This window comes from Thermobia domestica, chromosome 4, assembly GCF_964235325.1.
Source record: "Thermobia domestica chromosome 4, izTheDome1.hap1.1, whole genome shotgun sequence".
Lineage (NCBI taxonomy): Eukaryota > Metazoa > Arthropoda > Insecta > Zygentoma > Lepismatidae > Thermobia > Thermobia domestica.
Genome location: NC_137457.1, coordinates 334,807 through 349,574, shown reverse-complemented (window position 1 = coordinate 349,574; position 14,768 = coordinate 334,807). Strand labels below are relative to the sequence as shown.

At 37.0% G+C, this 14,768-nt stretch overlaps 1 protein-coding gene and 1 long non-coding RNA gene across 2 annotated transcripts in view; one reads left to right on the top strand and one right to left on the bottom strand.

Annotated features, from left to right (window-relative positions):
- LOC145683649 (solute carrier organic anion transporter family member 74D-like) overlaps positions 1-14,768 on the top strand; it is a 498,670-nt gene that overhangs the window by 394,892 nt on the left and 89,010 nt on the right. The window lies entirely within an intron of this gene.
- The window catches only part of LOC145683653 (uncharacterized), a 56,811-nt gene that overhangs the window by 26,146 nt on the left and 15,897 nt on the right, over positions 1-14,768 (bottom strand). Inside the window, exon 2 of the long non-coding RNA XR_014131157.1 lies at positions 14,417-14,435. This is a non-coding gene — a long non-coding RNA (uncharacterized LOC145683653). The remainder of the gene's footprint in view (positions 1-14,416; positions 14,436-14,768) is intronic.

Genomic DNA, 14,768 nt, shown 5'->3' with positions numbered 1-14,768 from the left:
CGTTAATCGCTTATGGAAACATTACAATAGATTAGAGAAATACGGGCTGACCAGATGTCCCAGTAGCCAAAGTGGCACCAGCCTCACAATTTTCGTAGTTTGTTATCTGTACTTTCTCACGCCAGTGTTATCGCCGTGTCTAGTGCATTATGGGCAGTTGACTAAAATTAACATAAATTGTTTTCCGTATTCTGTTTGTATGTGCATACAGGTGAGTAACTGAGTAATTTTTTAAATGAACTGCCAACACTTTTCTGTTGACCATTGCAACCCATAGCTTGAGCTTGGACGCTCGAGGAGTTTGACTCCAGGTCTGGAAGATGCAACCACGCATCTCGCGTTGAACTTCAAACATAAGTTGTGTTAAGGGGCACAAGCTATTTAGCCGGTGAAGGACGATTTCTTACGGCTAGCCCCAATCAGTGAAATCCCAGGTCCTCAGACCTTGTGCGTTTAAAAAGTTATATACGCGCCCACCAATATCAGTATCCCACTGGGCAGATCTTTTTTTCGAAGATTCACCTTTACGCTGCAGGACTGTTCAGCGTAACAACTGGATTCATCGTGGGACGATCCAGACAACTTTTCCCCAGTGCTAATCCCCCAAGTGCGTTAATGGTGTGAGCGAAGTGTTTATAGTGATATCTGAATTATAATCATATATATATATAAAGGGCTATATTTCCCGTAAAGGGCAAAACGTAATTTCAGCGGCAAAATTTATTAGTGTCCAGTGTTGTGTTCATTTCTCTTCGTTATTTTTTTTTTCAAAATAGTGTTCTAATAAATAAGTATAGTGTCATTTAACCCAGTGTGTTTTCGTTGTATGTATGAATGGTGTTTGTGTGCGTTATGGTCTGGATGACCGTCTGATCGTCCGTGAGGTTTTCGAGACGAGACACCCGAACCTCTCGGCGCCTAATGCTCATCTCATTATAGAGACCGACGAGCTTTTTGGGAAACAGTTTGTAACCTTTCTTGGAGAGGTCTTTGTCGTCTTGTCCAGGTAAGTTAAAGTATCAGGAGTATACTTATTGGTAATACCACGAGCCGAGGACAGCGAACAGAACTATAGTTGGTTACAAATAAATAGCCCGAACATGGACCACGAACTACAGGCGGTTACAAATAAATGACGCCCGAACTACCGACCCGAATCGAGACCGTTGGTGCTCGAATACTCATAAGATAAATATATTAATATATCGTTTCTCTTTCAGCTTAGTACCAGGAATCTGAAAAAAATCTCTTTCAGGTGATTTTAATCATAGCTTGTGACTTTATATTTTATTCTAATTGTATGTTTTTTCAAGTTTATTTTTGTCTAAGATGGCACAGGAAGTAGATATGATTACTAAGATAAGTTTACTTTTTAAAGAGAATATTGAAGATTTAAAAAAGGAAAATAAAGAAAACCTAGCTAGATTAGAAAAAGAACTAAAGAGTGAGTTAGGTCAGAAGTTAGACGCTGTACAAAGGGAATGTCGCGAAAATAACCAAAGATTAGAACAAAGTATTAGGAATGTAGAGGCCGAAAGTAAACGAAGGAACGAAATCCTCGAACAAAAATACGATGGCATAACACTGAAGATTCATGACCAGCTTCACGAAGTCAGTCATAGTACTAAACAGGCAATCGAACTCGCCACACAGACCAGCGTCGAAGTTAGGCAACAGACTGAAGAAACATGCCATCGTGTAGAACAAATAGAAACAAAAATCTGTAAAATTCAGAATCATTTAGGAGGCTTGCACGATTACACACAATCCCTCCAAGGGCAGTTGGAATCAGCCCGAGATGTGTGTCAGGCTAATAAGGAACGCTGCGTTAGTTTACATATAGACACAATCGATAAATTAGATGAGATGCATGACCGTATTGAGGAAATTTCTGAACGCGTAGAAGGGCAAGGTAAAGACATTAAAATGGTATATGAAGAGGCGAAACTGATAGATTACAATATGAAGGTAAAAAATGAATCTAACGCAGAATGTCGCGCCGAAATACGGGCAATAGATAAGAACATAAAAGAAATTAGACGTGATATGGTAGAGCTCGCCCAGAGAGTAGAAAGTACCGAAATTAGAGCGTCAGAATTCGAACCCCGAGTAGAAGCAGATACTCCTAGACAAGTTAGAAATAGGCACTACAGTGATTCGGCTTATTCGGAATGTAAAAACACCAGTAGTAGTGATAGTGCAAGTGATGATTCAGAAATCAAGGTTGTATGTGACCGAAGGCGCAAGCGCGACAAAAATGTTACTTTCACTAATCGCCAGAGAAAAAATACGAAATTAAAAGACGATGTCATGCTTAAGGAAATACAGTGTTTTCCTAAATTTCAGGGTGATCCTTCCAGTGAATCAATTCACAATTATTTGCAAAAGCTAGAGCTTACAGCTCAATTAGCCAACCTTTCTGATAAAGCTCTGTTTAAACTCATTCCACATTTGTTGCAAGGAGTTTCGTTAAGTTGGTACAATATCAGGAAAGACGACTTTATTAACTATGAGCAAATAAAACAAGCACTTATTGAAGCTTTCGCGGGAAAAGCCACAGTACAACACAGGCTATCAACCTGTAAGAGTACTAGGTTCGATCCCAAGGTACATAGTTCCGTACATGATTTCGCGCTAGATCAATTCAATAAACTTCGTGAATTGACACCGCAATTGCCTGAATTTCTCATACTTACAGATGTAATACAGACTTTGCCTAATAGATTTAAAACTGAACTCTTTCTTCATTCATGTAATAATATCAGGGAGTTTTTGGCCGCAATTCAAAAATTAGAAACTTTACAGGCTCAGCAAAGTCGTAGAGAAGAAAGATACAAGCAGGGTAATAATTATAATGGTAATCAAAATTTCGGTTTCCAAAGTAACCAACGAAATTTTTCGTATAATAAGAATAATAATCAAAGGTACCAGGATCAGCGTGTAAATAATATGAGAATTGATAGGAATCAGAACCGAGGTCGTACGCGACGTGACCATAGTAGAAATAATAGGAACCGACCCTTGAGATCACGTGATCAGAGAAATAGTGAGGAACGGAACAGGAATCGCAACTCGCGCGATAATTCTAAGACTAGACCTGAACGAAAGAACAATAATTCTAGGGATCGGCGAAACAATAGTACCAATAATGAAAGGAGGAATAATAATAGTAGAAATAACAACAATAGGCAAAATCATAACAATAGGAACAACTCAAACCGGTCAAACCGACGTAATGAATGGAATTCTGGCCACTCGGAAAACAATTAAAAGGCGGTACTGAGGACCGGGTACCGGCCAACACATACTATCCCACTGTAGGTCCAACTAAGCATTTTCTGGTATCGCATACTCACATTTGTAGTGTAAATAATCCGGATTTAGCTAGAAGTGATTGCGAATCGGACACAGACTGTCTAGACCATTATATTAATGCACAACCCAACCCTATCTCTGCTAAACTTAAAGTTTTAGTTTGTAATACTGAAGTTGAATGTCTGGCGGACACAGGCTCCGATACGTGCCTCGTGTCTTTAGCGCTTTGGAAACGCATTAGCGCAGATGTGACGTCACCCAAACTCACTCCAGCTGATGATGTACTTTTAGTGGATTTCAGTGGGTCAACCAGAAGAAAAGTAAGAGGTTACACATTAGTCACTATTCAAATTGATAACATTTCTGTTTATGTAAAAGTTTATGTTACAGAATCTCTCAATCAAGATCTTATTTTAGGACTTGATGCACTTACTGCTTTGAGAAGCCAAATTAATCTTTCGGATGGTACGATTTCCATGGAATATAATAATTTGAAAACCATTATTAATCTTTTACCAGAAACTTTTGACTTTCAGGAAATCTCCGAAGATGAAGAGAGAGATACGATAGATAACAATTTTTCTATTTCAGCTGCCACTTTTGTAAAACAATGTGCTACAGACGAACAGATAAGAGATGCTGTTAACCGCACTTTTAATTTAAACAACCAACAGAAAAAGCAATTATACTCTCTTTTGTCACAATATAGGGATATTTTTACGAATTACCCAGGTCTCTGTAAAGACTTCGTTTATGAGATGGAGGTTAAAACTGACAAGCCACTGGTACGCAAACAATATCCCATCCCCCATAAATATCTCCAAGATGTACGAGATGAGATTCATAAGTTATTAGAATTAGGATTGATTTGTCATTCAAATTCTGTTCACAGCAATCCTATCCTTGTAGTTCCCAAGAAAAACGGGAAACCAAGAATATGTGTTGATCTTCGCTTGCCGAACCGGTTTGTGGAACTTCGCCAAACAAAATCTGAGGGCATACAGGACTTATTATTAAAAGTAAAATGTAAACCTTTCCTTAGCTCCCTGGATCTTGTAAGTAGCTATAATCAGGCCTTGCTTACTCCTAAGTCCCAGGAATATACAGCATTCAATTTCGAAGGCCAGCATTACCAATATCGAGTCACATGTTTTGGTTACAAAAATGGTAGCAGTGTTTTAAACAGTATGCTCCAAAAAGTATTGGGACCAGAGTTACATGCTAAAATCTTACGATACATTGACGATTTGGCTTGCTTTACAGATAGTTTCGAAGAACATCTTGCATTGCTGAGACAAATCTTTGAAAAGTTTAGAGAATACAACCTTACTCTTAACATTGAAAAATGTTCGTTTTGCACTAATTCAATATCTTTTCTAGGTTTCTTGATTACTCCCGAAGGCATCAAAAAAGATCCAAAAACCATAGAAGCGGTTCGTAACTTACCCAGACCCACCAATATTAAATCTTTACAATCTGTAATTGGTCTCTTTAATTGGTCACGAAATTTTATTCCCCATTTCTCAGAAAAAATGCAACCTCTTTTTCAGCTTCTCAAAAAGGGAAAACGGTGGCAATGGCTTGAAGAACACGAACAATCTTTTCAACAAGTTAAAGACGATATTTGTAAAGATGTTCTCTTGTCACACCCTGACTTGAATTTACCTTATTACTTAGAATCGGATGCATCCCGCTTGGGAGTCAGTGCAGTCCTATATCAGTACAGTAATGGACAGAAAAAGGTAATCCAGTTCGCTAGTCGGACTTTAACGCCTGCTGAGTCTCGCTATAGTGTGAGTGAGATCGAATGTCTTGCAATCGTATTTGCGGTCCGAAAATGGCGTCAATTGTTAATTGGTCACCATGTTATTTTTATTACAGATCATAAAAATCTCAGTTGGTTAAATAAGGCCAAGCCTTGGAACACTCGTCTTCTTAGATGGTCCCTGGAATTACAACAGCTGGAGTACGAAATACGTTTCCCGAAAGGTTCCGAGAACCTTTGTGCAGATGCGCTTTCACGTCTCTTCCCCTCCAAAGAATTACCAACTAAACGTGTTCATCTTTTACAGGCTATTCAAGATAAAATCAAAAATATTTCAGTTGAAGAGTTACAGAACGCGCAAAAGGAAGATCCTGATTATTTCCCCATTATTTCTTTTTTAGCAGGCGAGGAAATAAAAGAACTTCCAAGGAATTCACGCAATTGGGAAAAATTTTTCAAACTCGATAATGGTATTCTTTTATACAGAGATTTTCATTTCCCAGATTCATATAAAATTTGCATTCCCAGGTCATTAGTGAATAACGTCCTCACAGCTTACCATGACGATTTAGATCACCCGGGAGTAGACAAAACACTTCGGATCATCTCAAAATCATTTTATTGGAGCAAAATGAGATCAGATGTGAAGAAACATTTAAAGGATTGTGTGAAATGTATGCAATTTAAATCCGATCACCACCCACCAGCTCGTTTCTTGTCCACTAATCCTTATTCAGAACCTAGAGCTTTATTAGCCCTTGATTTTTTAGGCCCATACCCATCAGGCAAAAATGGTGCGCGCTTCGCACTGGTTACTGTTGATGTGTTTACTCAATATTGTACAGCTTACCCCTTGAAGAACGCCACTGCTACTTCAGTTATCAAATGTTTATTTGATATATATATGCTACATTTAGGTCTCGTGCAGGCAGTGCTGACAGATAACGCTGCAGTATTTCATAGCAAAAAGTTTCTATCTAAAATGCAAGAGTACAATATTAAAGTCCATCATACAACACCGTATCACCCCATGAGTAACATCACAGAACACTCTAATAAAATTCTTGTATCTACCCTTAGGTTATTATGTTGTCAGTCACATAATAAATGGGCCGAGAACCTGACGCAAGCAGTTCTGTTACATAACTACTCCATTGTTGAAAGTCTTGGTGTTTCACCAGCAAGTTTGTATCTTAATATTCATTTTTCTCGTCCCATTTTTAAGCATTTTGGCTTACAGGTATCTGAAGATTTTGATAAGGAAGACGGGATTAGTTGGTCTAATAAATTACTTATGGCAGACCACCGACGAAAAGCCATCATTGAAAAAAGGAACGCACGATGGAACGACAGTCAGCAACAGCGACGACGTTTAAAACAAGGAAGTTTGATTTTTCTCAAACAGCGTAACATCAGTAGCCTATTGAAAGGTGAAATATCAAAATTTTTTGATTTGTACCGAGGACCCCTTTTATGTGTTAAGGTCATTAATGACCGTGTTGTTGAACTTGTTGACCCTTCCACAGGTGAATATTTAGGACTTCATTCGATAGACAGGACTAAGTTATGGGAACCTACCCCTGAAACCCGTGAAATTTGGATGGCCTTGGCACGTCGCCAACTACCAGAAGATCTTTTGCATGACCTTAATTTGTCACCTGTTAATGAAACTCAAGAACCAATCTCTTTTTCCCCTAGTGGAGAAGTCAACTTGTCAAAATCCGAAAACGACAAGTCCGATGAGAATAATTCAACTCCTTTACAGGTTAATAACTTATCAACCACCCGTTTGTTATCTCTTTATTTAGGAGATCCTTGGTTACATTATTACTTCGATTCCACATATTGGGAGCCTACGTGTATCCCATTAATCGCACCTAACCTTACCGGTGGACTACAATTACGTAGAAGTTATACAGAGAGCAGAAATTAAAACAGATGTTAAGTGAGGTTCACTTCATTTAAAAAAAAAAAAAAAAGAAAGAAAAGAAAAGCAAAAACTTTCCTACATTGATACAAATTTTTCTCCTCGGCGAGCGACGCATTTCTAAGCGATAAACATGTATTCATTTTCTTCCTTTTTGCTTTTAGTTTTTGATAGAACACCTGGACACGAAAAGAAGAACTACGCATTTCTTTTAAAACTCCTTTTTGCTTCCAGCTTTTAACTGTTCAGCAAAGAGCAGATAACACGATTTTCTTTATTTTTCTTGTTTTGATAAGGCAGTCGCCAGACTGTAGAACCACTTGTGTTTATGGTTACGAATAACGGGTGATATACAGCTGATTAATTCTTTTCCTCTTTTTGTCTTTGCTCCGTGTAGCACTTCATACCTCAGTCAGCTGTGCATTTGTGTTGCAAACCTTATCACTGACTTACTATTAGTTTAATGTTATTAATTTTTTCTTGTTTTCATTTCAGATGTTTGAATTTAGATTTTTTTTAGTAAATAATTAACGTATCACATACGTAGGGAGATTGCATTTATCCAAAAGCAATCTTGAACTAGTGGCGCAGTTCCGTATTCCTAGCTAGTGGGAAGATATTTTGGCGTTATAATATATATATTTTTATTGTTTTCAAATTAAAAAAAAAAAAAAATTTTTTTAGAATCCCTTCCCACTTTCCAAATCCTTAAACATGTTATCATACGTATGACTCACAATTAATGTTTGATTTTCTTTTCAGAAAAAAAAAAATATCGAGATGCCCAGGAAGAGAAATTTTTTAGTTATTCATTATATGTACACTTGTATATTTATGATTAAAACTTAGTATGTAATCTCATGCGTAGAATATGAAACTTTACATTTATAATCAACGTTAAATTTCTTTTCAGTGTTAATCTTAAATTTTCGTTTTCATTTTGAAGTGTTTACTGTAATTTTATTGAACCTCATTTACGTCATTTACCCGATTTTGACTTTATTTGAATTTCCAGGATGTGACATGATATATTTTGTTCGAAGAGAAAAGTTTAGAACGGAAAGTAGGCTAAGCCTTAAACAAGTGATAACAGACATTTCCTTGTTGGTAATAGAATGTGCAGGAATGTCGTGTGAATAGTATAATTCTCCGAACGAAAGCAGTAATCTTTTTATTGTAGAAGGAACTATATGAACAGATATTCTAATGGTGAACGGTCGTTTTTCCCCTCATATTAATATATATGCGGAAATATGTTTAACTTCTATATTTTCTTGTAATTTCTAATTAACATTTTTTTTTCGTCTTCTCTAGACCACTGAACGACCGTAGGGAACTTCTTCGGGTAGGATATTTTATGGGGATAAAGATAAATATTTTTTTTTAGGGAGGCAATTTTTCCTGGAATTGCAGATCTGTTGCAAAAATGGATGTGGCTAATCCATTGGATATTCCATAGCTAACTGTATTTTCGCCATCAATCGCAAAATATAGTTTTCATTTCTCTTCTTCTTTTATAGTAACCTGTAACTAACCATGTGTATTCTTAGGTTAGATTTTTTTTTCTTTAGTGTATGTTATTGCCTAGTAATATTCTAGTGAATATTTTAACGTTTATGAATCGTAACTATATTGTGTACTTGTATGCTAATGAGTTGTAATGTTTATTTTTCATGTTAATTTTGAGAAAATTGTATTTTAGTTCCAGTATGTCCTAGAAACTATTCGAATTCGATATAGATCCCGAATAATAAACTTATTTTCTTTCCAACAGCATGAAGCCATAATGATTTATTAAAATTATTTTCTGTCAATTATTTCATATGCTCGATAACTGAATTTTAATGTGTCAATAAGAACATTTTGAATATTTTGTAGCGAGGATGCCTAAGAAAGTTTAACTGTCGTGAAATTACATAACCGTTTTGTAGGGAATTTAATCTTGATGTTTCGGACTGACCAGAAAGTTGTAATGTCGTTGACTATATTCTTGTTTGTATCTCATGTTTTTCTCTTAGTAGGTCTCATGTATTTTGTCTTATAGAGACATATCTTTACGATGCTACGAGAGCATTTGTATTTTGTGTGTTTACACATTTTTTCTAGGTGGAAGACGTATGTTATGTTCCAGGGAACATACGCGTAGTTTACTGAATATTAATGTTTATATTTCAGTTTTGTACAGAAACAATTTTGTAAGTGCCTAGGGTTGCAGGCCTTCCTCGTTTCTAGTTTTTTTGCCTCGCAGGTGTCGATGGCATATTGTGTGTGTAAGTACGTGTAGTATTACACATTTTTCCCACCAATAGTTTTGGTCAATTTATGGCGTAATGACCATTTATTTTCAGGAATGTTTGGACTAGTGAGTCAATTTCCTTGATTCAGACCTTCGAAAAACTTGGATCAATATTGAATAGTTTTCAACGCTTTATTAATAAGTTCTCTTGCAGATAATACCCATCTATTGTGGTAACCCTACAATGTTTACGTTTATGGAAGTGAACAACAACCATTATTTTAGGCTTAAGCTAATAATAACTTTGTTTCAGAATAAAATCATTTGTTGTATTGAGCATTATCGAACTAAAGTCACGACGAGCAGATGGCATTTGATCTTATGGCGTGCCGAATTTTCTTCATACATGTCAACGAAATCACGATCTTTTTCTTTGATATGCAGAATCATGCTTATTTCTTGGAATTACTATGAACGTCAATTTTGACACTTAAGTTTATTTTTTTTATTTTTGAAAAACGATTTTTCGTTCTTTTCTGCCAAACAACACGAGGCACAGTTAAAAAAAAAGGACATACAGGTGAAAATCTTATTTTGTTTATATATTGTCAGTTTATCATGTGTTTACATTTCCATTCATTTTACTTTTTCAATGATTTTCATATTTCTCAAATATATTATAGTGATATCGAAACTCTAACAATAACTTTAATATTTCAGTACCTTTAACTATTTGCTATTTGCTTATTCATTCATATTTTGATATTTTAAATACAGATATCAGTATATTTACTAACTTTTATTGAGATATTTGATAATTCTTTAAGTCGATGTTTTCATGAATAGTTATCGTGTGTGTATATTTATTTCATATTACACAAAATAAAGTGATCGAAACGGAACACTTAAACATTTTATGAAAAGAATTTATTAGTGTTAAAAAAAAAAAAACAAAAAAAAAGCATTTAAATAGCCCTATAACGTATTTACTTCATATTATATCAAATAAAGTGATCGAAACGGAACACTTAAACATTTTACGAAAAGAATTTATTAGTGTTTAAAAAAAAAAAGAGCATTTAAATAGCCCTATAACGTATTTACTTCGTATTATATCAAACAAAGTGATCGAAACGGAACACTCAAACATTTTACGAAAAGTATTTGCGTGTTAAAAAAAAAATAAATAATAGCCCTACAAACGCTTTCTGCGAACTTTAAAAAAAAAAAATATCATACAGGTGTTGTAACCGTACTTCGTTTCTCACACCAGTGTTAAAAAAAAAAATCTCCCCTTCTCCCCTCATCAACTCATCGTTGGAGAACCATGGAGGACACTCACACAGGAAGACAGCATGGTTTCAATATGTGAAGAAACGGAAGATAAGGAAACTCAACTGCACCAATTGTTCAAGAGGATCTTATTACTTCATGGAACATTTGGATTGGACATTGCTCATGCAGGAACCTCATCATGTTGTAGTGAGTGGACAAGTTCTTTAACTATTTTAAATAGCCCTTTTTCAGGTGAAAAACCATTCATCGTCTATGCACGTAAGTCTCACAACATATTACAGTGTTGCCAACTAACTTATTTTAAATTTTCAGGTGAAAAACCTAATTTTATTCATACCTCGTCAGACGGCCAAGGGTTCTCAACCTGTCCACGTGTGTACTTGACAGGTCGTTCCACGTTTCAGACGCCATATATAACCGCTACCAGGTTATAGAAGGATTTTTTTGTGGACACTCTATATATTTCGTCAAGACAGTGATTATTATTTTCGATTTATACTTTATTCTGCAACGCACATAAGTTCTTTCTTGGTGGGAATTGCTTCTTTCCCACACAATTGGACAAAGAAGTCTTTCATCATTTTTTCATATATATATTTAAAACATTGCTTTTGCTGAGAACATTTCAGTTAGTGACTAACCATTTCAGTGTTTCTCCCTGACTCATTATATGCACAGTATATATTCTGCAGCTATTTGGAACTGAATTAAGTGCTTTCGTTAATCGCTTATGGAAACATTACAATAGATTAGAGAAATACGGGCTGACCAGATGTCCCAGTAGCCAAAGTGGCACCAGCCTCACAATTTTCGTAGTTTGTTATCTGTACTTTCTCACGCCAGTGTTATCGCCGTGTCTAGTGCATTATGGGCAGTTGACTAAAATTAACATAAATTGTTTTCCGTATTCTGTTTGTATGTGCATACAGGTGAGTAACTGAGTAATTTTTTAAATGAACTGCCAACACTTTTCTGTTGACCATTGCAACCCGTAGCTTGAGCTTGGACGCTCGAGGAGTTTGACTCCAGGTCTGGAAGATGCAACCACGCATCTCGCGTTGAACTTCAAACATAAGTTGTGTTAAGGGGCACAAGCTATTTAGCCGGTGAAGGACGATTTCTTACGGCTAGCCCCAATCAGTGAAATCCCAGGTCCTCAGACCTTGTGCGTTTAAAAAGTTATATACGCGCCCACCAATATCAGTATCCCACTGGGCAGATCTTTTTTTCGAAGATTCACCTTTACGCTGCAGGACTGTTCAGCGTAACAACTGGATTCATCGTGGGACGATCCAGACAACTTTTCCCCAGTGCTAATCCCCCAAGTGCGTTAATGGTGTGAGCGAAGTGTTTATAGTGATATCTGAATTATAATCATATATATATATAAAGGGCTATATTTCCCGTAAAGGGCAAAACGTAATTTCAGCGGCAAAATTTATTAGTGTCCAGTGTTGTGTTCATTTCTCTTCGTTATTTTTTTTTTCAAAATAGTGTTCTAATAAATAAGTATAGTGTCATTTAACCCAGTGTGTTTTCGTTGTATGTATGAATGGTGTTTGTGTGCGTTATGGTCTGGATGACCGTCTGATCGTCCGTGAGGTTTTCGAGACGAGACACCCGAACCTCTCGGCGCCTAATGCTCATCTCATTATAGAGACCGACGAGCTTTTTGGGAAACAGTTTGTAACCTTTCTTGGAGAGGTCTTTGTCGTCTTGTCCAGGTAAGTTAAAGTATCAGGAGTATACTTATTGGTAATACCACGAGCCGAGGACAGCGAACAGAACTATAGTTGGTTACAAATAAATAGCCCGAACATGGACCACGAACTTGGGACGGTTACAGATAAATGGACGCCCGAACAGCGACTTGACCTCTAGTTGGTTACAAATAAATAGCTGCCCGAACAGCGACACGAACACCCGGCGATTACAGCGGTGCTCCATCCTGTTGCATGTGGACCTCATTAAGGATGCCTAACCTAGTAAGTTCTGGCAAAAGGGATGTCTGTAGCATGTTCAGATAAATGTTACCATTTACAGTATCTTCCTCGAAGAAAAAAGGGTCGATAATGTGGTCCATTGAAACAGCACATCACACATTGACTTTATGCACTAGCCAGCTTGTGCTCCTCGAATTCACGTGGATTTCCCAAGCCTCAAATTCGGCAGTTGTACCTGTTCCCTTTTCCCGATACATGAAATGTAGTTTCATCTGAAAACAGAAATCAAGACAGAAGGTCACCATCTTCTTGTAAGTGGGTAAGCATTGACTCACAGAATTTCATTCTCATGTCACAGTCTTCCTCTATCAGCTCGTGCACAAATTTGAACTTACAGGGTCGGATCTTCAAATTCTTGCGTACGATCTTGTGTAATGTTGACTTCGGTATTCCCAGTTCCAGTGACCTACGTTTAAGCGACTTGATTGGACTCCTGGCTACGCTGTCCTCCAACATGTGAATCACATCGTCACTCGTTCCTGCCCTTCCACTGCGTGGTAAATCTGACACACTTTCCGTTTCATTGAACTTTTCGTACCACCTCTTGATACTTGTTTCTGCTGGGGGTGTTTTCCCATAAGTTATTTGGAACTTTCTCCGCACTGAAACGCAAGATTTTAATTCCGCAAACCACAAATCACATTGTGCTTTTTCTTTAACAGACGCCATCTTAAGTCACGTGATTACCAGCGCAAACGCCATTGAACATTGTGGCCAGAACAAAACTTTAAACTTCGCTTCTTTCACCTTCAAAAATTTATACACTTAAACGTAACGGTTTCCAAGTTATAAAGTTTTATTTTCTGCAGGACTTTATGGACTCCCTGTATCGATTTAGTGATTCTTCTTTTGTTTGAAACAGTATACTTCCCTAAGAATTTTTAGATAAATTTTATGAGGATCTATTGAGAGTATTTGAAGCTAGGCCATGAAACTCATCGATGTGTGACACTATTGATGCCATAACTGTGTGTATGTTCATGCATAATTCCATAACGCATACATCGATGTTTTTCTTTTTAAAAAATATTTATTCCAGCATATTTCGTAGACAAATGCTGCAAATAAGGCTGGCCTTACAGTGAGGAAGCAAACGAGTGGAAGTGCGTATCATTTATTGCTCTATTGAATTTTGCCGGAAACCAGCTGTCCACGAACACAAACAGATCGGCTGCACCCTCAGCAAGTGCATGCTCCAGGGTTATTTGTAACGCTGCATGGCGTGTGTGGCAGTGTCAGACGACTGCCCTCGTTTCTTTCCTGCGCGGCAAAAACTTTTGGAGCATTTCGATGGGCGCTTGCGCAGATCGATACCTAAACTGCCTGTCGTCTGTTATTTGTCTTCTACTGGGGATTGTGTAGCTGTAGATGTGAAGCTACTGCGCACCTTGAGGTATCAACTAGGTAATTATTCCGTGTAAAACGTGTTTCTAAGCGTTCGCTCCTTCAGTATGCAGCCACCTTAACTTTTATCCGGACCAATTTAGCGCTAATCTCCCTCAGTAAGTGTAGTGGCTTCACACCCACAGCAACATAATCTTAAGTAAAACACACATAATTGGCGACAGGCAGTTCAGGTCTCGGTGTCCGCATGCACCCATTGAAACACTCTCATAATTTCACCCTCAACAGGAAATGAGGGTGAACGTCCGACGCTGCTCCCGGTACCAAGTGTCGTGCGGCATTGCGAGTAACCCTGAAGCATGCGCTTGCTCAGTTTGCTACTGACATATTTGAATTCATGAAGAACGTTTTCTACAAAACCTAGAGAGTAGAAATGACGCGCAAGGTTTGCATCCTTAACGTGGCGCCAGTCTAGAATACTTGATTAATATTCGATATTATTTGGAAGATTTAATGAGTTTTATACTTACCTACAAGAGCAGTGCTAATCTGCAAAGAAAAAATACAGTAATATTACTATTTTATTCTGTTAAAATAAGATATAATGTTAAAGTAAATATATTAAAAAGAAAACATTTAACAAAATCATCATCATATGTTATGAAACAAACACCAGGAAGATTACGGCAAATCACACCAATTTTCTAAAAATATAATAGATCCTAGATTCTTGAACACGTTGGTTTACGGACAAGTTTTGTGAACAATTTTTCCTTTGGCATGCGAGAAATATAACGGAGTACGAAGAAATACATTCACATAGGAGGTCTGGCTTTAAAAAAATAGCGAGACTGGTTCCAAAAATACGGTTTATTGTAAGAA